General features: G+C 37.8%; 1 protein-coding gene across 1 annotated transcript in view; it reads left to right on the plus strand.

Annotated features, from left to right (window-relative positions):
- The window catches only part of LRP1B (LDL receptor related protein 1B), a 584,315-nt gene that overhangs the window by 92,609 nt on the left and 464,941 nt on the right, over window positions 1–26,765 (plus strand). The window contains exon 2 of the mRNA XM_075711708.1: window positions 25,605–25,742. The gene's annotated coding sequence lies outside the window, so the exon portion shown is untranslated. The remainder of the gene's footprint in view (window positions 1–25,604; window positions 25,743–26,765) is intronic.

A 26,765-nucleotide genomic window follows, 5' to 3' on the forward strand; every position in this document is an offset into this window, starting at 1 on the left:
TTTAAGCTGTGTGGGAGAGCTACTGCAATGACTTGGATTAAAAATGGTATTGGAAGCTAAGAGAAAAAATTAAGAAGCAACCAGGAACTATATGGAGAAACCCTGCTTGCTTATATATTGAAGAAGAACGGAGATAGCTAATAAACGTAGGTGGAAAAATCCATCAAATCTAAGAGTAGATGACCAAACCAGGAAAATCTGAAAAATAAATAAGATAGTGGGCAAAGGAATATTACCCAAAGCAGCAGGAGCTAAAGACTAAAGCCGAAGTATTTTAAGTGCAAGAGTGGAAAAAGTAGCTGAAGGCACAGCATTCATCAGACTGAAACAATGGCACATTTGCACCATCACGTTCTGAAGGAATTTGCCTGTAGGACAGCAAAATATTTTGGTTTGAAATCAGATGGAAATTAAAATGCAGCACTGTCTCCCAGGTTCTTGTTGTGAGTAAGCTTTTTTACAGCTACCAATGTCAGAAAAAGCTTCCTATCTTAGTGTCTGTAATTTGGGTTAAGAAAAATAAATGAGAAGTGAGACTTTGATGAATCTTGTGTCAGTGTGTACATGGATATAGATTTGAGTTATCTATTACTTTCTGGATAGTCTGCAGAGAAGTTGCTTAGATTTCAGTAGTATGAATTAATTTAAACTAAAGGTAGTTAAAAATTTAAATGTATGAGAGAGTACAGTTTTAAAATCAACATACACTTTAAAATGCAGTCGAAAAACCTCACCTTGCGACTTTTACTCAGTGTCACATTAAACAATTGAGCTTAAAATTTTAAGAAACTTAAAAAAATTGTTTTATATTTGAAAAAAAAAATTATTCACAGAAAGAGTAGGTGAACATTGGAACAGACTGCCCAGATAGGTGGTGGAGTCACCTACCCTGGAGGGGTTAAAAAAATGGGTAGATGTGGAACTTTGGGACATGGTTAGTGGGCACGGTGGTGTTGGGTTGATGGTTGGACTGATGATCTTAGAGGTCCTTTCCAACCTTAATGATTCCTGGTTTTTACTTTCATTAAAAATAATCCAGCCACCAAGCCAGGAAACATGAAATTGCTACTTTTCCCTTAATTGGTTCAGTGGTGGACTTGGTAGCGTTGGGTTAATGGTTGGACTGGATGATCTTAAAGGTCTTTTCCAACCTAAATGATTCTATGATTCTTTGATTTCCGCATAACTTGCTGATGCCTCAAATTGGAAGTGTTCACCAAATTGTCCCCAAAGACTGTCCAGCTGAATCCCAGCACTGGTTCCCCCAGGCTTTGAATTTGCACACTTCTGCAGCATTCGGCAGCATTTGCTCTGACTTTAAACTATCCTGCCACTGAAATTGTGAAGAACAGTGTCACATGTCACGGGCACAAGTTCAGTTAAGTTTTTAGTTTATCCAATGTGGTTCTGATGTGGTTCCACCCTAAACGCCCCTCCATCTCCACCCTTATGCTGGTGTTGGCTCTCACTTGACCTCTCGGGGAGCTGACACGTCTTGCTGTGGTTAGGACAGGAATTCGTCCTTACAAATTTTGTTTTCCCTGTATTAGTTTTCTTCCCACTTTGCTCAATGGAGAGAGCAGTGATTCTGCCTCACTGCCAGGCTGTCTCTACATTAGTAGAGCACTTCTTAAGTGAGTAAAGGAGATCTTCTAGTCCTCTGAACAACCTTCATTGATTGAAAATAAGCAGTTTTTCAAGAGTAGTTCTTTCTATTCTGGCAAATTTGTATCCTTCTCATGTATGTTTGTTTAAATAGAGAGAAACCACGTTGAAATGGTGCAAATTTTCTTCGTTTCAGCAGTACAATCTTTCTTTCACCTAGTCAGTACTCAGAGGCTGCAGCTCTAATTAGAACTGCGAGTAACCTTGCTTTGATCTTTAGTTTAAGTAAAAATGTCATTATATGTCAGCAATTAGACCAAAAGCAAATACTGCAAAGTTATTTGCCAGTCCAAGTTGTAAGAAAATCCATATTTCTTTTTTTCAATTCCTGGGGCCTTTTATTTTCTCCTTGCAACATTAATAAAAACATACTTTTATTCACAAAATTGTGTAAAAGAAATGATACATATACATCTGTGAAATTATGTTCATAGCTGGCTTGGTTGAAGAGAGATCAAAGCAGGGAAGGAATGTCACTGGAGTTCAGAAACCAATTGCACAGCATCACAAAATACATAAATGGTCAAATGGCGAGTAAGAAACTTATGCTGGCAAGTGTATTGCATAAATGATTCGTCTGATTTTGAATAATGACTAAATGTGGTCCTTCCCATCAGGTAAAGGGTTCTATGTCTCTTGTTCTATGTCTCTTGGATATTTGTTCACGGGAAACAGTCGCCCCATCTTCAATCAATTCTTTCTACTTGAAAAGTGGCCATAATGAACCTTTATTCTAATGGGGTAGGTCATCTTTACCTGCATCTGGTTTATAGCCCTGTAATTGCCTCGATTTCTGTGAGCTTACTCTTGATTTATGTTGCTATAAATAAATAAAGACAAAATAGTAACTAATGTAGCCACACAATCTCCATGTAATTATATAGATGTTAGCTGTATTAGCCTCTCAGCATCGAACTTGAAAGTCTGGAATAAAGAACATCAGCTGCCTTACAGAAAGGTTAGAGAAAATATTAATAGCTCCAAATAGAAGAAAATTTCAATTATGGGTCTAATGAACAAATTGCTCAAAAATGTATTGTGCACGCACTTAGTATGTAGTCAATTATGCATGATCTTGCATGCATTTTTTGCTTTTCCTGTATATTTGATTACTCGAATTTAATAATTTACATACTGTCTCTCCATCAACATACCCTTTAGACCCTGATCTGATGGTTTTCAAATTAAAGCCTCATTGGCTATGTTAAATGGTGCTAAATATATATTTCAGAAAAATGAGAAGGACATATCAGTATTGACATCTCTTCCTGGAATTCAGGGACAGGAATGAAAACTATCTTGAAATCTTGATGTGAACCTTGTCTTAAGATTTTATTTGGATCAAACTTTCACGTTTTTTCCATTAATATTTCTTGCTGATTCATATAAATATATGAATTTCTGGGGAATTACAAGGTCCCATAGTATAGTAAACTTTTTTTTTATTTGAAGCAAGTTATGACTGTGAAGATCATAATTGTATTAAACCACGTGAATAGTTCTTCTTTCGTATGTGAGGTTAGCATAGAGGGGTTACGTTACATAAAGATTATGACAGAGTAGCTGTTAGTTGCACTTAGGTACTACATAATTAGTAGCAATATTTAATTTAATGGCAAGTGAGCTGTGTTTCTGCTAGTGTTCAGTTCTTGTCTGTGTGTTCCGCATGTGTATGTGAATGATTCATCCAGTAATTAGGTATGTTGCTTCAAACTGGGAATTTGTCGTTTTAAAATGTTTTTAAGCAGTTCTGACTAAACAGAATGAGACCATCACACGGGTGGTGTGCCCAGGATTCCCAGCCTGGACTTTACCATCTGATGGCCATCCAATCTGTCTCCCTATATTACGCCTGAGCTCATATGTGAAAGTGTTTATTTGGTGTGAATAATCAGTGCCATACCTAATAGATGTGTGCTCTTCTTAACGTAGTGGTATTACAGCGAACTGCATGTGAAGCTTCATGCTTTTGCATTTTAGTGCAATAATTGCCTGTCTCCGCAACAGTGTTACTGCCAAGTACATCATCATCTAGAGTGTGAAACCCTACATACCTGCATCAGACCTGCAGCAGATTCTTGTGCAGGTTTTTTTTTTTTTTCTATATTTTGTTGTTGTGTCTTCTACTTGCTACCACTATGGATTTTTTAGATGTTTCATCTGGTTTTTATTTTTATCCTTGTTTTTCCCAGCTAGTGACTTTTGGCGTTTGATTACATTACCTGCTTGCTCAGATTAAAGATTTTGTTTACTACCAAATACCCAGATCAGGTGTGTCTATACGAAAGGGTAAAAAAAACCAGTTACAAATACACGAGGAGTGGCTTCTGCTGAGTGACTTAATAACAGTTTTCAGAAAAAATTTCTCTGACTAAGAGTTGGTGGCACTTCGTGAAAGGGTCTGAAATATAAAAGCAGCTGTTGCTCTTTAAGATGTATGTGCTGAAAGATGTATCAAACCCAGTGCTCTCAAGGCTTTTTTCTGTTATAAATGTAATTACTGTTCTTCATCCTTCCTGTTCTTGCTGTTCGTCATCCTCTTAAAATGATGTCACATACATTATTTTGTATCTTTTTACTGACATTTGCCTTTTTCTTTTTGAAGTCTCTGTCACTGTAAAATGGTGTTTTCACATGCTTTCTGTATGCCTCATCTAATGCAGAAAGAGAAAAATAATGATGGGTACACTTCTCTATTAACTCTGTGCTCTCCCTTCCTTTCATAATGTTGGTGCTTCCAACATAAATTCAGAAAATGTAACAAATAAGCAAAATACGGCACCTGTCTACTTACCTGCCTCCCAATCTGCCCACCTATTTATCTGCCTGAATAAGAGAATGGACAAGATTCGTTCCATGTCCTGAAGACCAACACGACATCCTGGCCTTCACTTACGCCTTGTAGTTTGTAAGGATTAACATTTGGCTTACTCATTTCATAGGGGATGGAGAGAGATTTTGATAAAACTATGATAATGAACTCAGTCAGGATCAAATCTCGTAGTTCTGGGAGAATTTGGGATAATTTTGACTTTCTAAAATGCACCTTTGATATGCAGTTTGATAAAACGCACCTTATCTATAGAGATAATTTGTGGGTTTTTATTTTATTTATCTTTGTCATTTGTTTGCTCATTGGTGAGAGTATAGGTTTTAGATTGGATTTTTCCCCTTTTCTTTTAAGGTAGTTTTTATATTAAGCACCAAAACAGGATCGAAGCCTGATTGTTCTGCTGGCCTAAAGAATAAACGTCAGTGAGCTCATGTGGACTGAGGGGCTTGTTCTCCTGAGATTATATCTCTGTTCAGCAGCTCGCTGAAGCTCTACAAAAGACCGATTACAGTCAGATCTGACAATAATTTGAATCTGTGCATGTTGACAACTGTCCTCAGATCAAGGGTGACGGAGAGATCTCTAGCTGTATGGAAACAGATGTCAAGTCACTCAAGCAATCTTCCCAGTTGTTGAACACGGATAAGTTGTAAATCACTTTAGGTCAAGGGAAAAAACACTTGCGAGAAGGCACAGGGAGAGCTAGGTGAAAAAGTGAGATAACAGCTGGAAAAGCAGCTTGTAAAAGCTTCAATTCCTTCAAAGCATCAATAACTATAAAAGCATTTGGATTTTCTTCTTTAATTAATGCAGCTGCTTGTGACAATGCAGCCTTCAAGCAAGCAGTCTGGCTTTAGAAATTTTCATCTAAGGGATTGATCTAGTGGTTACAGCATTGCCACCAGAAAAAAGATATGGATTTGTAGGATGGCATGCTTGGTTGAATAGGAGACACTTACGAGAATCAAAGTGATAATCCATGTCTGTAACATGCAGTGCACTGTTGCATTCCAGGATGAACACGATCAAACTTTGCCGTGCTCAAGGGATGTCTGAGGTTGCTCTGACTTCCCAGCATCACCACTCTACTGGATTTTGGTCCTATCAATCTCCTGTAAGATAAAACAGAGCAGTAGTCATAGTGCCTGCAAAATTGCTTACAGGAGGGAGAAGGGGTTTAATTACCTACAGCTTTCTACTGGGAAGCTCTTAGAAGACATAACGAGAATTAAGGTATTTGGTTGCCAGTTCTCTGAGTGCATACATGTGACTGTGCCTCTAACTTTCAAACAGTCTTTGGCAGGGAGAACTATCCTTCCATAAAACCTAGAGGGAGATAGCAGAAAAAAAATTTTGGTTTAAATCATTTTCAAAACTTGTAAGGAAAAAAAAAAAAAATACCCCTTTCTTTATGAGGCAGTTTTGCCGAGTTCAGTGCAGGCATAAAATCAATTTCTCCCCATTGAAAACTGCTTTTCATTTCACTGAATTGTAACGTCTGCATGATGGGCCAAGGGCTGGAGTTATCTGTCAAGGCTGAAATAACTCTTGCTGCATCACTTGTTCTTGGTCTAAAAGATGCCTACCTGATGACACTACCCACAGTTCATATGAGAAGCAATGGGAGGTAGCAGAAGGTTCCAAGCCCTTATGAAAATTGATTATTTGTTTTCTTCACTTCACTTGCGTGCTGTATTTAAAATAAATTGTAAAGTAGTCTGTAAAAGAGGATGATTTCCTGCAAATGAAGGTAAATATGGTTATAAGCCAGGAAAGACTTGCAGTGTAAAAAAACAGAGCCAAAGGATGCATGTGGCAATAACAACCAAGTCCCTTTCTGTAAGTATTTGTCTGTCTATGGCACGTGTCCAGCACAAACCAGATGGTATCTGAAATGCTGAACAATTTAAGCTACAGCCTGAAGAAGTCTCAGCTTGCCCATTAAAAACAAAGCAAAACAAAATTCTTTTACTTACTGATCTTACTGATGTTGTCTAAGAGCTACAGTAATGGACAAGGCAGACACTTAGGGTATAGTCTCAAAAATATGAACTGGTTCAAGACAGAGAGTGACGTGGTCATGTTAAGAGTTATGTGGTTATGTTGGAATATATGGACTTCGTTGGCGAACAGAAGATGCTGAATGTTGAAACAGACACACTGCATGGACAGGATGAGTTTTAATTAAATGTTATTGAGAAAGTTATGTTATCAGAGAGCACAGAATAATCCAGTTGCTAGAGTATTCATCAAAGATGTGGAAGCTTCAAGTTCACATGTTTCTTCTGCTCCAGTTGAGAGATCTCAACACGATTACAACATTCTGGGGACCGTTTTCAGAAAACAAAAACAATTTCCTTCTTCCTACTCCAGTTCTATTTGGAAAGGAAAAAGTGGGCTGTAGCAAAACAGCTAATGAAGATTAGCAATAGAAAACCTAGGAAAATTATCAATAAAAAAAAAGATTAATTTTTTAAAAATAATTTTAAAAAAAGCACAGACCTCTATAAATGAAGAAGATAATTCAAAAGTGTGCCTGCATTTTGTTAATAAAATCTTCTTTGCTTTTATTGAGATCTGTTGGGAAATCTACTTCTCTAGAAGATGAGAGAAAGTTGGTAAAATGTGCAGTCTCCCTGGAATTGCTGTGGCACAGGGACTAACTGAAGTGATGAAAACAAAGATGCAGAAGTGTTCAGAAGAATGAAGTCTTGTTGGTAAATAGAGTTTTAGAAGTGAGATGAAATAGGAAGTCTGAAGGAAAATAAAAAGACTATTAATGGCATGTGGTTGGTGGACTAAGACTGAGACGCCATTGTGAATACACATCAAGAGAGAAAAAAGTATTTAGTTAACATTTAGATTTCTTTCTTCTGATATAAAAGGACACTAATTGTATAATTGGTGGTTCCTGTTCAGAAAGGGAAGAGATTTGCTGTGAACTAAAAGTCATGCTATGAAATAGCCGTGCAGCAGTGACATTGGCAATTCTGCACAATAGGCCAAGCATGAATTCCATTACCCCTATGGCATGGTGGCTCTGAAAGCGAAGCTCGCTGAACGCTACCCCAAAACTGTGCAAAAGTCAAACTGTGTAACAGGAAACAGGACGTTCGGTACAGCAGTTAGTCATCAAATAATGGAACCCCTCTGAAAAAGAAGCTGAATGATGAACAAAATGCTGCGCCTGTCTCGAAATCCACTTGTCAAACCAGTTAAAATCCTGGCAGCAGAAGTACAGAATTTCAGTAGTCTGAGAAACTGATTTTGTGGGTGTAAAGTTTAAATGTTGAATAATCCATTGAGAACAAAGTTTTTTTGCAAACTCAGGATGTCTCAGACTTTAAGTATCTAAAAAGTAGGTTTCTGCTTTTAGGCACCTAAGTCTATGGACTTCTTTGTTCAGAAACCATGGCAATTTCTCTACGAGCTTAACTGGGAACTAAGGAAGTTAACTTAGACCTCTGATTGAAAATCTGTCAGGTAGTAGTTTTTGTGTCTGCACACCAGTAAATATACCAGGAAAACAGTGCAAGTACTGATGAGATTTTGGAACTTTTATGGAGCTCTACAAATCTCCTTTTGTTTATCTTTCTACAAACGAATGTGCCTCCATGGCAGTGAATAAGGTATCTATCTATCTATTTGTAGACATACAAATACATTTATTGAATATAGAGAGAGATATGCAAGACCTTATTTTTTTCAACTCAGTTAAATTAAGGAAGAAGCTGTTTTCTTACTCATCAATCAAAGCCTTTCAGCAAATATAGTAGGTCTTTAAGAAAAGAAGCGCAAATGTAGATCTTGAGGGGTTTTTTGTTTTTTGTTTTTTGTTTTTTTTTTTTTTCTTCCCCCATTTGCTGCATGCGTCTGTTACCTAATTTATTGTCTCTGATCCTGGGTTATACTTCCAATGTTACTTTGACTATGCAGATATGTTTGTACTAATACCGTTTCTTTTTTTTTTATTTTATCTTTACTATCTATACTTACTGATGGATTCTGTAGCTACTCTGTAGGCAATGTGAGGGGGAGAAGCTTTTTAAACTAATATTCACATGAACCACTGCCTGGAGCAAGGAGCCTTACAACTGTTTTATGAAGGTAAATGGGAAAAGCACTTTTGTTTAACTGTAAAATAAAGTCCTTGAAGTTTATTTGGATACTGGTTCATAGGCCAGGAGGTTTACTTGATACTGTTCTTCTGGTAAAAGAGAGTTACCTTGAAGCAAACCTGATACAAGCAAAGTTGAGGAATAAGATTCCAAAGAACAGATCTGAAAATTAGGACACGTATTTGCAAGGAAAAATGGGGCCAATATTTTTACATTGTGACCTCAACTTCAATACCTTTCTTTTAATGTGTAAAGTAAATGCATCAGAGTAAAACCAGTGACTGTCAGGGAAAGGAATGTGAACAGCAGAAAATGAGTCAGGACTAAAGAAGCACTTAAAAGTTGATTTTTCTTTTTTTTTTTAAATAAAACTCGAAAAACAAAGACCACCAGGAGGCAGAGGTAACAAAAGAAAGGTCCCCCAAACAGCATATTGAATTTTTTTTTTCACCATAAAAGCATCCACAGGACAATAGCAGAGAGAAAGGGAAACATCACTCTTCAAGTATTTGTTGTAGTTAAGAGGTCCAGAGTCTGAGAGCGTTCTTCATGGTGTGGGTTTCTCTTTTTTAATCATCTCTAGCATGGGAAAAAGCAAAATGCTTCTGTGAGAAAGATCAAGAATAAAAGTCACATTTAAAATACTTCCCTCCAACTCCATTGTTTACTTATACTCTTTATAAATTGAGATGTGTAGGTCAAAGATTAGGAAAAAAGAAATTTCCTACATTCTTTTAAAACTGAAACAAATTTCAATAGCACAAGAATGAAACATCATTTTTGAAACAGCAATATGGGGATAAAAAGTCATCCCAGCTACTGATCGTCTTAACTGATCTTCTTGGATTTAGAAGGCCATCAAAAAATTCTCACACAAAATGGGTGAATCAACTGCCACAAATTGACAGTAAAACAAACACGGTTGGTTTTGGTCTCTGTTTTTAGTCAGAGAATAAATGCAGGTTTCACTAGGGAGAGGTTCCGACGTTTCTCTTTTTTACGCAAGAATAACAAGGCAAAAATGGGTAGTTTTGCACAAAACTGGATTCCTACAGGCTTTGTACTAAAATATTATGCACGTTCAAACAGTGTACTGCTGCAGAGTATCTGTGCAGCAAATGGACAGCTCTCAAAAAGACGACTGTGGTAATGTGCCTACCTCCATCTTTTTCCAGTAAAACACAAAAATGAAAACACGAATTCTTCAGTCTATTAGCAACTCCCACTCTTCTTAACCTGCAATTCAGTTCTTTGGCTAGGAAATAAGAAACAATATTCAGCTTCCTCTTTGCCTTAGGGCTATAAGAACTAGCAATCATATAGTTGCAGCACTGAAAGCCCAGGTTGATCCCAGCTGGAGTTAATGATCAAGGTAAATTAATTTAAATTAATTTAAAGTTTGTTTGTGGCAGCTGAGCTAGCATCTCTACCACGACACTTCAGTGTGCTGTGCAAAGACCTCTGGTTTGAGCTATCTCAGGTGTTTCTACATAGTGCCACTTGGAAGTAAAAACGGATGTCGCTTACCGAGCTTAGCGGACTTTTCCAATCTCAATATTGAATTTAGTTGTCCAAATTTCACCTAATTTCACTCCATATGCCTTACATGCTCTGGATCTAGACCCAGAACTTTTGAAGGTGTGGGAGGTAGCAAATAGACACAAAATTAAATGTTTGCAAAATGTTTTTTAAAGCAAAATATCTGTGGACACCATTGACTGCTTTACTTTGGAAGGAAATAAGAGACATTGAGATGTAAGAAACTGAACACTGTAAAACACAAACATGCGATAACTAGAATCATATCCTGCTCTTGTGGAAGTTGCTTAAGGTTAATAGGAGTTGCGCATGGATGAAAGCTAAGAGGTGCTAAGAAAAGGAACACAGTTATGTTACTTTTTAGGTCCTGACCCAGAAATATACAGCACAATGGCAAACTATTGAGATTAATAGGATAACGTTGTCAATGCAGCAGTCTGTAAATGGAATTCTTTAAATATATATTTCCTAAAAGTCCCTAGGAATGTATTCCGGTAAAATATGAATATTAACAATCTTTTCTTTCTGAGCTGATTTCATCAGAATAAAGTGACTTTTGTGCTTGACCAAATGCCAGAGCAAAGCAAATAGGTTCAGTAACCACAAAAGGAATTTCTTGAAATTATGTTCAAGTAAATGAACTATTCTCCTACAATCTGACTGTAAAGACTGTAAATAATTCTGACAGCATTCAAACTCACCCATGTATCTTCTGTAGTTATCAGATATATACTTTCTGTCATTACTTAGTCAACCATTGTAGTCTTTAAAAAAAAAAAAAAAAAACACCAGTACAACACGTGGTAAAGGATTTTCTTTTTTTTTTAATCATCATGAAATTACAGGGACAATTGTGTGCTTTTCCTGTCTAAATCTGAAAAGATTTGTTCATAGATCTGTGCAAGAACTTTAGATTGTTTGCTAAATATAGATCCAGTGTTAAATAACATTTTTTCTATATTGAATTTTCCTGTAACTGTTGAGTCACGATGTATTTGGACAAGAGAGTAAAAAACTTCTAGACAGAAACTCCACTTTTATTTTGACAGAGTAGCATGTTCTAAAGTTTAGGATATTATCTATAAAACCAGCATAATATACATCTTGTTTATAAACCATTTTGACACTTTCTTGGTTTTGATGTTTGAAAACATTACAACTATTCACCTGAATACATTTTTAAATCTTGATTCTTGACAGTTAAAGCCTAATATTGGGGCAAATGGTCTTAACAGCTATCATAAGTCCAGCTCAGCACACTTTGTTGTGATTAACTGGAAATCTCTTCACTACTAGTCCTATTGTGAAAGAGATGAAATACTTTCAATAAACTGTTTTTATGACTGTTAAAAATACAAACATATCTTCATTTCTTTTTTCAACACATTAATTATACCTAATTAGTTTATATACCTAATTCACCATAAACTTCTAGTACAGATACCTAAAACCTTTCTAAAAATAGTATGCACAGAAGTTATGACAAATTGTGTACTGTGTCCATTTTTCTTTCTAATTTTTTACCATTTCATACATATTTATGTGGAACAGGTTTGATTTTATTTCATAATTTCATAACAAGAAGTTAGTTTGAGGGTTTTTTTTTTTTTTCATTCTGAATAGATTGTAAACCTAGGATTTTAATAATGGCTTGGATCCGTTGAAATATATTGTTATATAAAACAAAAAGTTCTTTCCTTATTTTGGAGTATAATTTTTAAAGACTTTTTCATGACACACACCTCTCTGCTAGACCTTTATGAGTACCAGTAAAGGTTGAATTATTTAGTAAGCACCGTCTCAAGCTTCCCTTGATGGAAGTGATTTCTCTAGTCGCAAATGATGAATCTCGTGGCTTCATAACACTACTTTATTGAAGAGAAAAGAAGAGATCATAGAATCCTTGAATGGTTTGGGTTGGAAGGGACCTTTCCAACTCCCCTGAAATGGGCAGGGACATCTTCAACTAGATCAGGTTGCTCAGAGCCCCATCCAACCTGATGTTGACCTGACAATGAAACTTGAATGTTTCCAGTGATGGGGCATCTACCATTATGAAGTACAAGGTGAAGTACAAAACCCAACTACTTCTCTTTCCTCACTGGGGAAGCTCCTTCTTGGGAGTAGGTGGCTTTCTCCTCTCTCTGCAGTAGCTCCTCACAGCATGCCTTGTCAGGTAGGAAGGCCTCGAGCAAGTCGCAGGCTTGCTCTTACCCACATTGTAGTGATCATTCGTGTTTAGGCATAGCAGGTTTTGCTCAGACTCTTCACACTGCAGCTGTATCATTTTCTCAGTTTGATAGCATTCTTGCTTTTAGAAGTAATGCTGCCAGATATGGCAAAAGGTGAAAAGCTGACCATGTTTTGGGTTATTGTCTTCCACTGTTCAGTAGGTATTAGCACTCGGGTATTACCATTCACTTCCCTTTGCCTCTACCAAAGCCCTTACGCTTCTGGACTCCCTTTCCTCTTGAGTCCTCTGCAGTGTTCAGCTCTTCTAGGACACAGTGGAAAGCTTAAATACATTATAAGCAATGAAAAGTCTGAAAAACTGTGTTACAGGTTGATGAGGGAGAAAAAGTCTCTGTAGCTCTCCTCAGGGACCAGGATTCAGCAGGCAAATAATTTTTTTTTTTTTTTTCCCACTGTTTTTCCTCTGTATTTCAGATGAAATTGTTCTTGCTTCTTCACTGACCAGACTTTAATGCCCCTGTCCCTTTCTGTTGGTGACGATTCTGTTACAAGACAGGCACGGGCTCCTGGAAATTCCAGTGTGCTAGACTATTATTCTAGTGGTGAACTACCAATTTTTATTTCAAGCAATATTATTATATAGAATTACACTGAAACTGACATTTTAAAGCATTGCTTCAGATAAACCACGAGCACTTCAGCTCTTTGCAATCTTGCCTGTGCGCCAGCAGAAGCCTCCAGGAGTTGCTGCGCCGGTTGATAAGGATCATGTCTCTCGGTGTTTGTATTCAGTCGCAGCTGAGGTGGCCCGGCCTTGAGTTCAGGAAAATCTTGTTTCAAAGGGAATGGAGCTGAATGAGCTGGAACTTTCCCATGAATTTCATTATTATAGGTCCAATAATGGGGAAGATCTGGCTTGAAAGGGCTAGAATGTGTTGGCTTGTTCACTAAGATTTACTGCATTTGGGTCTAATATGGATTCTTTGTCTGCTTTCACCGTGCTGTTATCTGAAGGCACTTGGAGGGTTGTATTGTGAAAAAGATACAGCCAAGGCTGAATCATGTTAAATAATGCCTCTTTAGAGTTATTCTAGGAGTACAAAAATGGGGAGGGAAGGTTATTTTATTTTGTAGCTGGTAAACATATGAAACTAATTTTCTCTCTGAATTGTAGTACCTATCATGCTGCAAAGCCTTTTAGAAGTCTCTGAGAACTACTAATTTAACATTTCCTATAAGTAATACAGCACTTTCACCAGCTGTTCTAATTTTTTGTCCATATGAGTTTTGGTTCACCTATATTTGGTTCTAAGGAAGTAAGGATGTGGATATGTTGTGAGAGATGGAAACTTTGCTTTGATATACACTACAATGTATGTTACTTTTTGTTTGAAATTAAAGGCATTCCAGGTCAGTTAATAGTTATAGGCCAATACTGAATCAAATAGGACCCTCAGTGTCTAAACAATATAAAGCCCTGTAATTTTTACCTTTTTTGACATCGCATGTACTCCAACAAACCTGATTAAATCTTTTATAGTATTAAATTTTGTACATAGAACAATTAAAATTGGTTCTCATCAATTCAGTCTGCGACTGCGTAAGAAGCAAGTCACACTATTTTAATTAGATGTAATTTACGTTTATGTGTCTGTGTACAAAATAAAAATGAATAACTTTATGATTGCAAACTACCTAGCTCAGTTTAAAAATGCATGAGATGTATTTCTAAGTTACTGCAGTAAAGCTGAATTACACATATAAGATAATCTTTAAAGTGAATAAGTAATGCAAATTTAATAACTTTTTTTTAAAAAACACAGCTCAAATACTTAGGAAATGCTAAATTTTCATGTGGTTATAGAACACTTGTAAATTTTAATGGCAAATTTCTACCCCAAAATCATGAATAAAACATGCATGTTGATACTAACATCATCTACCAAAAAGTCTTAACGTGTTGCAACCGAGATGGAAGCTTCATTTTTTGCTGTTTAAAATAAGAAGTTAAGGTATCACTGTATGTTCTATTCCTTTCTTGTTTTTAAAACACTTGTGTCTTATGTTATAAATCTCATCAAACCCTGTGAAATTTCATGTTATTTGGGACTTAAGAACTATTTCTGGGTTTGAATTCCAGTTTTACTGATGCAAGCATGAACTTGGTAAATTGTGTCTCAATCCATAGACATTTCTGAGGTTGTGTGTGTCTGCATAAATGTCGATAAGATGTGGGCCATAGAAGGATTTCCATCAAAATTTCCAGAGCTTGTTACAGATACAATCCGGTAAATAACGCCTACTATTCCCTTATTTTAGAGGAATTTCTGTGGCCTAATGAAGAGCCGAGCTGGAGCACGATAGAATAGAACATGTAGAGATGAATGTGTGTGAATATAGTAAAACACATTTTTATGATGTGTAATAGAGCTAGTATGCTGGAGAGATTCAGATATATTGTGTCGTATCCAGCCGTTCTAGTACACCACTATATTGTTCTATAAAGAACATCTACATGCATTTTTCCACTGACATTTATACACTTTGGATACGTACATATCTATAACATAAGCATTGATGTGTTACGATGTTGCTGGTATTAGGTACTCTAATTGTGTAAGTAATTAACACTTCTTTTGTTCACCTCATTATCATTTTTCTCAAACTGAGACTCTATTAGCAGCCCATTCTGTATTGCGCATAGACATCAAGTCATTACAAGAGTTGACACAAGACAGCCTTGAGATGTGTGACACTAATTAAGTAAAAATTTCCCAATTAAAAATAGGTTCCTTATAACTAATGAGGAATGACCATCTACATGAGACAATATTCATTTTTTACTTCATTGGTCATAAAGTATTGCTTTAGCGTGTTGTAGAAAATCACCAATAAAACCCCATTAACAAAGCTTCTCTGTCTTTGCAAGTACGAAGAATATTAATTATTTTTGCTTCCTGAAAAACTGAGAGCATTTTTTTTCTCCTCTTCCTACAGTCTTCATTGACAAACATTTGCGAATCCATTTTCCAAAAATAACCAGGGAATATAAATTTGCAATGGTTTTGCTTATGTATAGGGACATACAAGGATCTTCGTTTATATTCTGATATATCCTGCATGCAAGCGCTTAGTAAAACTGTGGTTTAGCTTTTTAATTTTTAGGGACTGTAGCAAAGAACATAAATTCTCTCTCTCTTGTTGTCTGTATGGTAAGTTTTACTGCACAAGTTGAAGCTGCAGTGTGGTGCAAGTATATAAAAATACTAAAACTCATTGATGTGTAACTATATTATTCAGGGCAGATGTGATGGATGATTATGATGGTGAGAATTGTTTTATTGTTTTTTTTAATGAAACACCACTGGCACACTGAATTTTGTAAGACAAAAGAGAGACTTGACTTTTAAGAAAAGTTCACGATACATGTGTCCCTTTGTGAGTTCCTCATTCTTCTTGCTTCCAAACACCAACCTGTTTTCTCTACAGCTAGATATTTTTATTAGTATTTTCTGACTGCAAAGAGAGATTTTTTTGGTAGTTCATGTGATATAATGCGTAGGGGTTTTTTTGGTAGTTCATGTGATATAATGCATTTTCTTCCACACTATGTAATTTTGAAAAGTTACATTTTTTTCATTTATGACAAATTCAAATGAATAGTTTAAGAGTGAAATTTAGTAATATTTAAGAAAAATCAGAGGTTTAAAAAATATGTGAGACCCCTTTCCAATATTTATATTTACAGCTCCAGGATATTATTAAATGGGGAATGGGAAAGTGTGATTTACTGTATTAACACACTAGTAGGTCATATATGCTGGTTTTAAGGCACTATGTGTGTATATAGAGAGAGACATGTGCATATGCATGTATTTTTAGAGTCCATAAAGAAAGGATAGTTCTTAAGTCTGAGACAATGAAAGTCAGATAATATGTACAGAAAAGATGAAATGCCAGCATTTAATGAAGCAGGGAGAGAATAGAAGGTTTTGATTTAAGCAACAGGCAAAAATTAAGGTATTTGCCATAATTCTAGTAAAGACCGGAATTTTTTAATCTGTTTTATAAGGATGGAGATGTCTTAGAAATGTGTGATATGCAAAGTACACTCTGTTGCCTTATTGCATGAAGATGCAGCCTTGCTGGTGATGTCAATAGAGACATTTTCACTGACATCCGAAAAAATGCAAGCGCAAAATAAAAAAAAATCACATTAAAACATATTTCTCTTTTGGACTTTAGGTCCTTGTCAGTTCCTCTATAGAGTACAGTTATGTATCTGCATTACACTCTCCCCTAAACTAATTTTCATTCTGATACATTGTGGCAGTCTTTAAGCACTATATATTTATTAATTGATTTATTACATTAATCTTCTGACACAGTGTATGAACACTTCGGAAAGAATATTGGAACACTCCAGGCGTCTCCAGTCTTGTTTCCTCTCCCCTTCTCTTTGCCTCTGCCGTCGTTTGTTCTTTGCTTTTTTTCTATAACTAGAGAGGCTGCAGAAAAGTTGGTGGGCAGATAAGGTTTGGTGTTCCCTTTGTGGCCATTGATTTCTCAGACCACCCTTAAGCTTGTTTTAAAAAAAATCACATTGTCATGCTCTTCAACCCAGAAATGGTTAAATTTAGAGCTGTTCCGTGAAAAATTACTCCAGTCTTGTAGAAGATGGGTTTTGGCTGAGGAGGTGGTCTTTTCTCCCTTTGGCCGGGTGTATTTTCTATTTGAGGTAATTTTTGGATGCAAAGTGTCCAACTGCATTTAGGAATCTAGGTGGATTTTGCTGTTATGAGCTGATTTTGCTATTTTCAGTCCGATTCCCTCCACGGCTTTTACAGTTTTAGTAGGTAGATTTATGTTAGGCAGAACCCACTCGTAGTTCAGGTCCCAATTCTGGTGGCTGCTCTTGGGCTGACCCAAAGCCTAGAAGAAGCCTAGAGAAGAGGAGGCTGAGGGGAGACCTTATCGCTCTCTACAACTACCTGAAAGGAGGGTGTAGTGAGGTGGGTGTTGGTCTCTTCTCCTATGTAGTTAGCAATAGGACGAGAGGAAACGGCCTCAAGCTGCACCAGGGGAGGTTTAGGTTGGATATTAGGAAAAATTTCTTCACGGAAAGGGTAGTCAAGCATTGGAACAGGCTGCCCAGAGAGGTGGTGGAGTCACCATCCCTGGAGGTGTTCAAAAAACAGGCAGACGTGGCACTTGGGGACATGGTTTAGTCTAGTCTACCCTTGATTGGCTTAGTGTGGACTTGGTAGTGTAGGTTAATGGTTGGACTGGATGATCTTAAAGGTCTTTTCCAACCTAGACGATTCTATGATTCTATGATTCTATGAAAGAGCTGTATTCTGACTCCTGCCCCGTCCCAGCCCATGTATGCCCAGAGGGATTTTGAGTAATGATCCAAAGTTGAGTTATTTTCAAAAGATTTCCTCTACCTCTTTTTTCCTCTTTGTCAGCCTTTGTGCAACCTCAGCATAGTTTTTCTGCTTCTCTCCAGTGGCTATCAGCTACAGCACAGTAGAAAAGATGAGTCCTGTGGCTCCGTTAATTATTTACATCGGTGTAACGAAGATGAGCAAGTGTCTGACATGCAGAAAGCAGTGATCGGGAAACAGATAGCCAAAGGGAAAGTGTTTGCTGGAGAGCTATGTCAAATAGAGCTCCTGACAGAGTCATTATAATGGCAGTATGCAAACAGTGTTTATGGTTTTAAACAAAAAATAAGTATTTAAACAATTAAAGTTATTGTATAATATTGGATTTAGACTGTCTGCTGTTTGCTTTTCTCTGGTACTTACAAAAATACACAAAGAGGAAAAGGCAAGCAACTGTAGAGCATCACAAACCCAGTATCCGTATGCTCTGGTTTGCACCTGTGAGTTCATTTGTATGTAATGCTGGTGCCAGTGCTAAAAGCCTGTCACGGGAGTATAGAAATTGGAGGTTTGTGTGCCGCTACGAAGCTTGTTAAGCTTTCCAGATAGATAACCTTTTGAACTATTTTGTCTCCAGTCGCACTCAAAATTGGACTAAAAATTGGAAACCACCCTTTGGAAGCAAATTTCAGTGGTGGTTGGTTTGGGGTTTTTTTGAATTATGAGCTCTTGACTGACTAAATTATATATCGGCACTCTTAAGCCCAGGCTAAGATCAATGCAAGTCCTTGATTGGATTTGGGAAACTTTGGCTTGGATAGCTGTGTTTCTTCTCCCTGTGCAAAGCATGCCGAGCCAAAGCCTGCTGTTGAAAAGGGCGGTAGACACCAGAGGGCTGATTGTGTTCACACTCCCCCATTTATAGAGAGGAGAGATGAGACACTTGGCGCTGGACGCGTAAGGGCTGTGAGTCAGCACAGGTGACCGATTTTCAAACTGTGATGACTCAAAGCCATCTTTTGATTTCTGAAGTTCTTCATTTTCTCTTTTGTTTCTGTTTGTTTCAGTATTGCTTTCTACAGTCTTCAGCTCATCTCTTATGTTTGGTCGTAAGTGAGGGCGTACTATAACTATATCCAATCATTTGCAGACTCACAAACCTCCTGGCTGCCACTGGTTTTATTCTTTCTTGTGAAATATTATTTTGGAGACAATATGCTGTGATGTCAGAGATTGCAGCTATTGTTCTCCTGCAAACAGCACAATACTTCACCTGTTTTCCTCTTCTTTTCAGTTGTCCACATCCTACCGTAAGTGTTCATTATTCTCCTTTTTACATGGACAGCTGAATACCTGATTTAATTGAAGGTGACTTCAAATTTATATTCATTATCACTCTACGTGGTTGAATAAAGCGTATGGATAAAAGTAGCAATGAATAAGGGGTTACTTATGATACATAAATCCTTATCAAATATGAAATCATTTCTTTGCATATATATAAGATACCAAAGAGTAAAGATTTTAAGTAATTTCCATAAATTTATCCCAGTGTTTCAAAGTCCTGATATTAAAAATGTGCATGCAGTCTCTGTGAAAAATTACGTTTTAAAGCAATTATGATACCATGGGATACCATGTGTGTTTAGTTTACACTTTACACATTAACCTGTAACTACAGAAATTAATATGTACTGTTGAACCTCTTGGAAGTTTTCAAACATTTAACATAAAAAGATGAATCATGGAAGTATAGTCTCTTTTTCCCATTAATTTCTAATTTTCCCACAAAAGCAACCTCTTCTAATGGCCATAATTTAGCTCTAAACCTTAAATATCTTTAGGGTACAGTATGTCTTGTTTTGGCAGGGTCAGAAACATTGCTGTAAGATGTTGTGATTTCAAGTTTTATAAAAGCTAAGCACTTTTAAAAACCCTGGTTATTGATGATGAACTGGACAAAAAATTAAATTAAAAAAAACATCTGTGAGGGTGACTTCTCGCACTTTTAAAACTGTATCAGATATTTTATGTTACTTTGGCTGCATGTGGCAGGTTGTTTCTTGTTGCCAAGAGCTGTGTTATAGAATAAAGATTAAATTTTTTAATCAATTCTGCAATCTTAAATATCCCATACCGTGCTCCGAGTCCACAGTAGAAATGGGGTACCGGCAATGCCATGGAGGCGAGTTAACAGGGAGAAACGGGTCTCACAATCTCGTATGTGTGTTTGACAAGCCGCATACTGTATTGTACCATAGAGGAGTATTTTTTCCTTTAAGCCCATATTTATCCAGAGAGATCCTACAAGTTGCGTGGATTATTCGTTCTTAAACTTCAGGCTATTTTGGCTTAATTACAGTCATTAATCAACTTCATTCGATAATACCACAGAGAAGACCTAGGTAGTTGCTATACCACAGCTTCTCTAGAGGATTGTGTGCTGCGGTCAGACCAGTAAAAGACGTTTTTTGACAACTCTGGTATTTGCATCAAAATTATCTATTTTGTCTTTGGGTCACACTCCATCCACTGCATGTTGGTGCTTTTGTGCTGGGAGAGGTACCTTTTCCAGGGTTCCCACCTACGCGTGCAAGCAGAGTTGAATTCAAAGGCCGTTGAACCAGTGGAAGAAGGTTTTGTTCAGGATAACTGCTCACTGTGGAGAAGGTTCGCTCCATAAAGACAGTAAGGAGAGCAGGATGGATCTGTAAGTCACTGACGTACAACACAAACGGGAATTCTGAAGGCATCCCAGAGTTTGGTATAATTGTTTCTTGTGGCTGAGGACAGACCAGGATTACAGCTGCTAGAAAATTGCTGGTCTTCAAGGAAATCGGATGCAGTGATGTAAAAGGGATGTACCACATTTGGCTGCCTCGTCTTTTATTTAAAAGTGCAAGCTACTGCCTAACTACTTACCTGAAATGTTGAAAGAAAAAACACTTTGTAAAAACTTAGCTGAGAAAGACGGAGGTGAAAAATAAACTCAGAAGTAGCGGTTTTGATGCTTTTTTTGTAACAGTTGTCAAACATGAGCATCTCTAAATGAATTTGCAAAAAGTGTGGGCAGGTGTTTTACTGCAATTTAATAACTTTTTGTAGACCTTGAATTTGTGCTGGGCACCATAGCACATCTCCTTTTGTCTGGCTATCTCCACAATCTTTGCAAATATCTTTTATTCATACTTCGTAACTCCTTAGTAAACTTAGCACGCAACGTTGTACCTTAATTTAAATTAAGGGGAGTGCTTCCAGAAGAAGGAAACACATAATGAAATAATGTTCATCCATAATTTTTGCTTATTAGCAATATACACTTGTATATTGCCTATGATAACAAAAACTAGTGGAAGTAATCAGCTTGTAGATTCTCAGTTGCATTCTCTAGTCAGAAGTTTAGTATAACGCGTGCCTGAAGCGAGGCAGGTGCGGTTTTGGTTAAGCACAAATTCAAGACAGGTACCATGTCAAAAGTGCATGGTAAAATGTCTCTGCTAATTCTGACGGCGGCCTTTAATACTTTCTCATGATGCTGCTTTAGCGGGAAAACAGAGGTTGTGTTTGATTGATCCTATCATCTCCTGCTGGAGGATATCACGAGGACTCTCCTGCCTCTTCTCAACCCCCGCTGAAGTAAGGGCACTTTTGTTGAAGGGACTTCAGCTGGGTTCCCTGTACGCTGCACAGGTATTGCCAAAACACCGTTTGCTTCCACCCCTTCTCACACGCTGGGAAAGTGCAGTGAGCCATGACACGGTGTGACCAAATCAGAAATGGCCATCCCAGTCAATTGAACAGCCAAAGAAATCTGGATCCGAAGTGAATCGCTGTCCTGCTTTCAGCCTGTCTGCTCCTGGGCACGGCCGGCCTTCTGGAGGATTTGGGGAAAGAAGCGGTAATCCGCCCGCCTGGCCCTGCCTGGCCATCCCAGGGCTGCGTCTGACCTTGGTGCCCTCACCAGGCCTGATCCTGACCCCCGGCCTTGGGCAGGCGTCGTGGCTCAGCCCGGCGGAGGTGCCCTGTGCCCCAGCTGGGGTGGGACGGCCCTGGCTCAACTCTCTGCAGCTCAGCGTCTTTACCATTTCTCATTGAGCCATCTGTTAAGAGACAGCTGCACCAAGGAGACAGTTAGATATTCTGCTTCCTGAGCCAGAGTCTCTTGAGCTGCGCAGCACTGCATGAGCAACGCTGCTTCCCTCCCCTTCGCCCTCCAAGCAGTGTCCTGGTATGAGTGTCTGAAACGTCGAGACGGTGTATTGCCATAATTGCAGCCAGTAGTTTTGACTGTTTTTCCACCAACTGGCAAGGCTAGGAATTATTGTGTCTTTCGAAGGGAAGAAAAGACACCATCCGTCTTTTATATTCTTAGCATTCTTGCACAGATGTAAAATACGCTGAGATTATTTTGAAGAACGCCACTTTTAAATTCCTTTTCCCAAAGTTCACTTGATAACGCTGCCAGAATTGGCTGTCTGTTAAAGGAAGAGGGAAGAGGAGTAAACAAGATAAAAAGCTACTCATCTTTATTTGCATTAGACATTTCAGAAAGTGCAGTGGCTGGGTAGGATTCAGTGGGAGAAGCATATGCCGCTTCAAACGCATCGCAACATGCAGCTTTGTTTAGCTTAATTTTTTTGTTCACCAAAGGTGTTAGGAATTGTGGGCAGGGAGGCCTTGGGGCATGCTGTCTTGTTCCACCGACGTTGTTGGATGATTGAGACCTGTTGCCTTTTAGAGTCATTTTGCAGCCAAAATAGGTCATAAGCCTTCTATAAAACCAGCGCTTTTTTGGACTGAAGTTCATCTTCATTTGTAAGTCAAGTTGACTTCCAAAGCATCATGCTAGTAAGGAAACAGAAAGTACATATGAATTTATCTTAATCAGATGAATAAGTTAATCATTTCTAATCTTCACCTTTCTGTTTTCACAAGTGGTGCACAAAATTTCTTTTGAAAACAAAACAATGTGAGTAATACTTCTTGGAGCAAATTTCAGTGTCCCCTCATATGCAGTTCCCAATCAAGGAAATCTAAATTAGGAAGCTCCCCTACTAGTATTTTAAGTTAGATAATATATTTAAAGTTGCAGGATGTTTGCTTCCTGAATGAATCTTGTATTTTAAAAGCAAGAAGCATCAAATCAAAATTAAATCCCCAAATCTTTAGACAGGAGCATATCAGACTAGTCCTATTGAGTTTTAAGTGCTAATTAAGAGATTCATTCTTTTCACTCGTTAAATTTAGAAGATAAATCTATATGCTTATATATTTTTTGTCGCAGATCTCAGTTTTCTATTTGATAAGGTATGAATGCTGAAAGCCCTCTAGCAATCTTGGATTTATACGTAACTAATGCAAATACCATGGTTTACATGCTTCACAGATCTAAGTTTCTTTAGTGAATGTTCTCTATTTTAGAAGAAAATAATTTTTTTTCACTCCTCACACTCTATTCACAGTTGCTCTAATGCAGTGAATAAGCAAGCTATAAATGGCAAATCAGAAAATTAGTTGGGTTTTGTTAAATGTTAGGTACCTTCAAGTCCTGATGCAACTGAAATGGGAATCAAATCGAACCTTTCAGTTTTATATGACCCGCCTGACATTGAGCGCTTGGCTATCCTAAGCTGCTTTATTTACATTCTTTGAAAGCTCTGTAGAGGTAAACCAGTTCTGGAGGAATGCTGGGCACTGCCAGAGCTTGTAGGTACCATAACAAGCTTTATGGGCATGTGTGCATGGGATGCTTCATGGGATTAAGTGTCCTACTTCCAGTTAACAAAAAAAAAAAAAAAAGAGTAAAATGCCTGAAGCCCAAGCAAAAAATCCCCAAAGGCCCACGCAGTGGCCGTGCTGCCTGGGAAGGGCATGGAGCCGCATTGCCCCCACCTCTCGTTTTCTTGCATGGTGCAGGGGTCCCTGCCAGCACCAGGAGGTCACACCTCTCTCATTCTTATGGTCTTCAAGTCGTAACATCTAGGATAAGTTCTAGTCATCTCTTGACTGTCTGTTGTTAATTTCCTCTTACATTTTACTGGAAAATATAGGAAAACTGTATTCTTTGTGAAGTGCTTTAATACCTCTACGTTTGCTAAGCGCCTATTTAACCTAGAGCATAGTGAAAATAATTGTGTCTTCTCTTTGAGTTCAAAAGGTATTTAGAGCCCTTATTCTTAGCTTAAGAATGCAGTTTTCTTGAAAAACTGTAAGTAGCATATGGCCATAATAAAAAATATGGATTTTTTTTTACATCCTGGAAGCACACAAATTGTTTGAGACCGAGCACGTTCATCCCCACGTATGTAGTCTTTTTACCCCGCGTACCAGCATGCTGTGTTTCTGTTGATCAGTGATACATCGAGGATGTACTTGGTGTCCCTCCATCGGTGCGAGGTGTGAGGCTGGGTAGGTCGGAGGAGGGAAGCAGGGGGCCGTCTGTCGTGCCTTCCCCGCGCTGTTTGGGGACGAGTGCTCCTCTTGGGGAAGGGGAGCACCTGCCCTGTGCTGATGGGAATTGTGTAAAAGAATACAGGCAAAGGCACTGTAAACCACTGAAAATTGGTATTTGTGGGGCCCACTTTAAATGGTGGACAGCTTCCTGACACGTAGCACGGCAGTGGAAATTTTTAATTTCAGTTTTCTAATTGGGACATGTTTTTCTAAGTTAGGGTTTTTATTTAATGGGCTGTGCTAAGAGCTATCTGTATTTGTTTTAGAAATGGTAAATTCCCCCCAGAGCTCTCCTTTGCTTTCTCTTGCTGACTTCAAGAGACCAGATCTGCCAAAGCTGAAATTTTCCCACTTATAAGGGAGCTTTCAGCTACTCCCTGTGATTTCTGTCCTTCATCTTGGAGTTAGTGCCTTGAAGAAAGTAAAAGCATATTGCACTTGAGCACAGTGTATCCTAGGGTATATTTCCCTTGAGGACTGTTACAAGCTGTCAGAGTTTAGCACAGACCCAAGGCTCCAGCACAAGCAATCAAGGAGCTTTAAGTTGTTTCCTGAAAAATTTCAACACCTTCAGTCTCTGTGTAGCTAATCATATACTGCGTACAAATTATGATTCATCCTCTAAATGGGCTAAACCCTCCAGACCTCTAAATGTTCTGTGTAACATGTTAAAAATCTCAAAGTCTTTATCATGTGAAATTATGTTGGGGGGGGTGGGGTGGGGTATCAATCAGAACCCTCTCTAAGAGATAAACAAAAGAGATCCTCAAAAATCCCTGAACTTCCTCAAAAATCCCTGAACTTCCTCAGAAATCCCTGAACTTCCTCAAAAGTCCCTATACTTAACACTTCGGAGATAAGGGGACAGAGAGTGATTGCAGCCTGGACGGTACGCCGAAGGGAGCCATCGCAGCATCCTTATCCTCTCCCTGCCATCCCGTATTGCGCAGTTTCTGAGCCAGCCTCCTGGGCTGGAGGAACAGTTTCTCTGATCTAATGCAGCCGTAAATATGTAACATTTATGGAATTTCATAGATACCTACAATGGTCTGTATAGCACAACAGTGAATGTAAATACTGGTACCTATGACTCTTGATATGATATGATATTCACAAGGCAACTGAAATCTTATGATACTTTTAACGTTTGCAAAGCTTAGTTTTAGCATCTGTAAAACACCTGTATTTGGGGAAATAATACTCTCTGACCCATTGATTTCCTTTTAATTGCACTAATCATTTCTTGATGATTTTAATTCTGCTAAATACAGCAATGATAATGCACTAAAAAACTGCAAAATGGACTCATACATGGAGTATTGTCCTTAGCTTTAAAATGGAAGTGCAATATAGAACTTTCTTTGCCTTGTTGTAGATATAAAAATACATATAAGAAATTTTCTGTATATTTTTTAGGTCCTGAGGAAGCAGATGCCAAGTGCACCCCGAATTATGTTAGCTGCATCGGTACAAGCAAATGCATTCACTTGTCCCAGCTCTGCAATGGTGTTTATGACTGTTCTGACGGGTATGATGAAGGAGTACATTGCCGGGGTAAGTAAATTTGCTAAGGAAAAAAATGCTTTAACCTGAAATCTTCTGCTATATTTTCTTTTTGAGTTCAAAGAGAACCAGAGCTTTCTTCTTCTTGGGAATACATATTCATATAAAACAAAAGTGGATTGATAGAGGCATATTTTATCGTACGCTTCAAGTTCATTTTAGAAATATTATGTTGTGTGAAGCAAATGCAAGTAAAATGCACATACGGGTTTTCAGACTTTTTCTTTAATGATTACTAACCTTGTGTGACGGAAATGGTTATACCAAAAGAAGGATGAGGAAGCCATTTCTTAGGGAGCAAAGGTTGGGCAGCACGCTGTTTGCCAGAATATTTTTTTTCCGTATAAATTCTGTTTAAACAAAAAAGCCAAAGGAAAACACTGAAAAATACATCAGGTTTGCTATGAACATTATTTTGCATTGAGGACTTGCTTTTGGGGGGATTTTATTCTAATAATTTACTGTTTAAGAGTGTAGTTACCAAATTCTGGCAATGAGAAATCTTAAGGAGAAATTGGTGGACGTCAACTTTTTTAATATCTCAGCTCTACTACTCTGAAGACTTCTTAAGGTCTGCCTTGGGGGTAGTTATAAGGCTGCCATATTAAGCCCAAATCTCAGATCCCGTGAGTCATTAACGTGTCAGTTATTCTCAATCAGTGGGCTTTACTGCTAGGCAAATGATTGTTGATGATCCTCAGCAGATCTCGTGTTCAAAACCAGAAACTCAGTAATAGGTCCCAGGACTTCTGCTACAACACAGTGTGATAATATACAGTAAAAGATACAATTAATGGTATAGTTCAGCAAGTTAAATTAGAATTTAAAAGTTCATGTTGACAGATTTGCAGAAGTGGCATGGTAAAATCTAAGCCTGAACCAAAAATAAGCCATATGGGGGAGAAAAAAAAAAAAAAAAAAAAAAGATTAAAGTAAGAAAAAAATGCCAGCTGGAATTAATCAATGTAATACTGCTGACTTCACGAAACTACAAATAATTATTTTTATATAACC

Source organism: Pelecanus crispus, chromosome 5 (assembly GCF_030463565.1).
Source record: "Pelecanus crispus isolate bPelCri1 chromosome 5, bPelCri1.pri, whole genome shotgun sequence".
Taxonomy (NCBI): domain Eukaryota; kingdom Metazoa; phylum Chordata; class Aves; order Pelecaniformes; family Pelecanidae; genus Pelecanus; species Pelecanus crispus.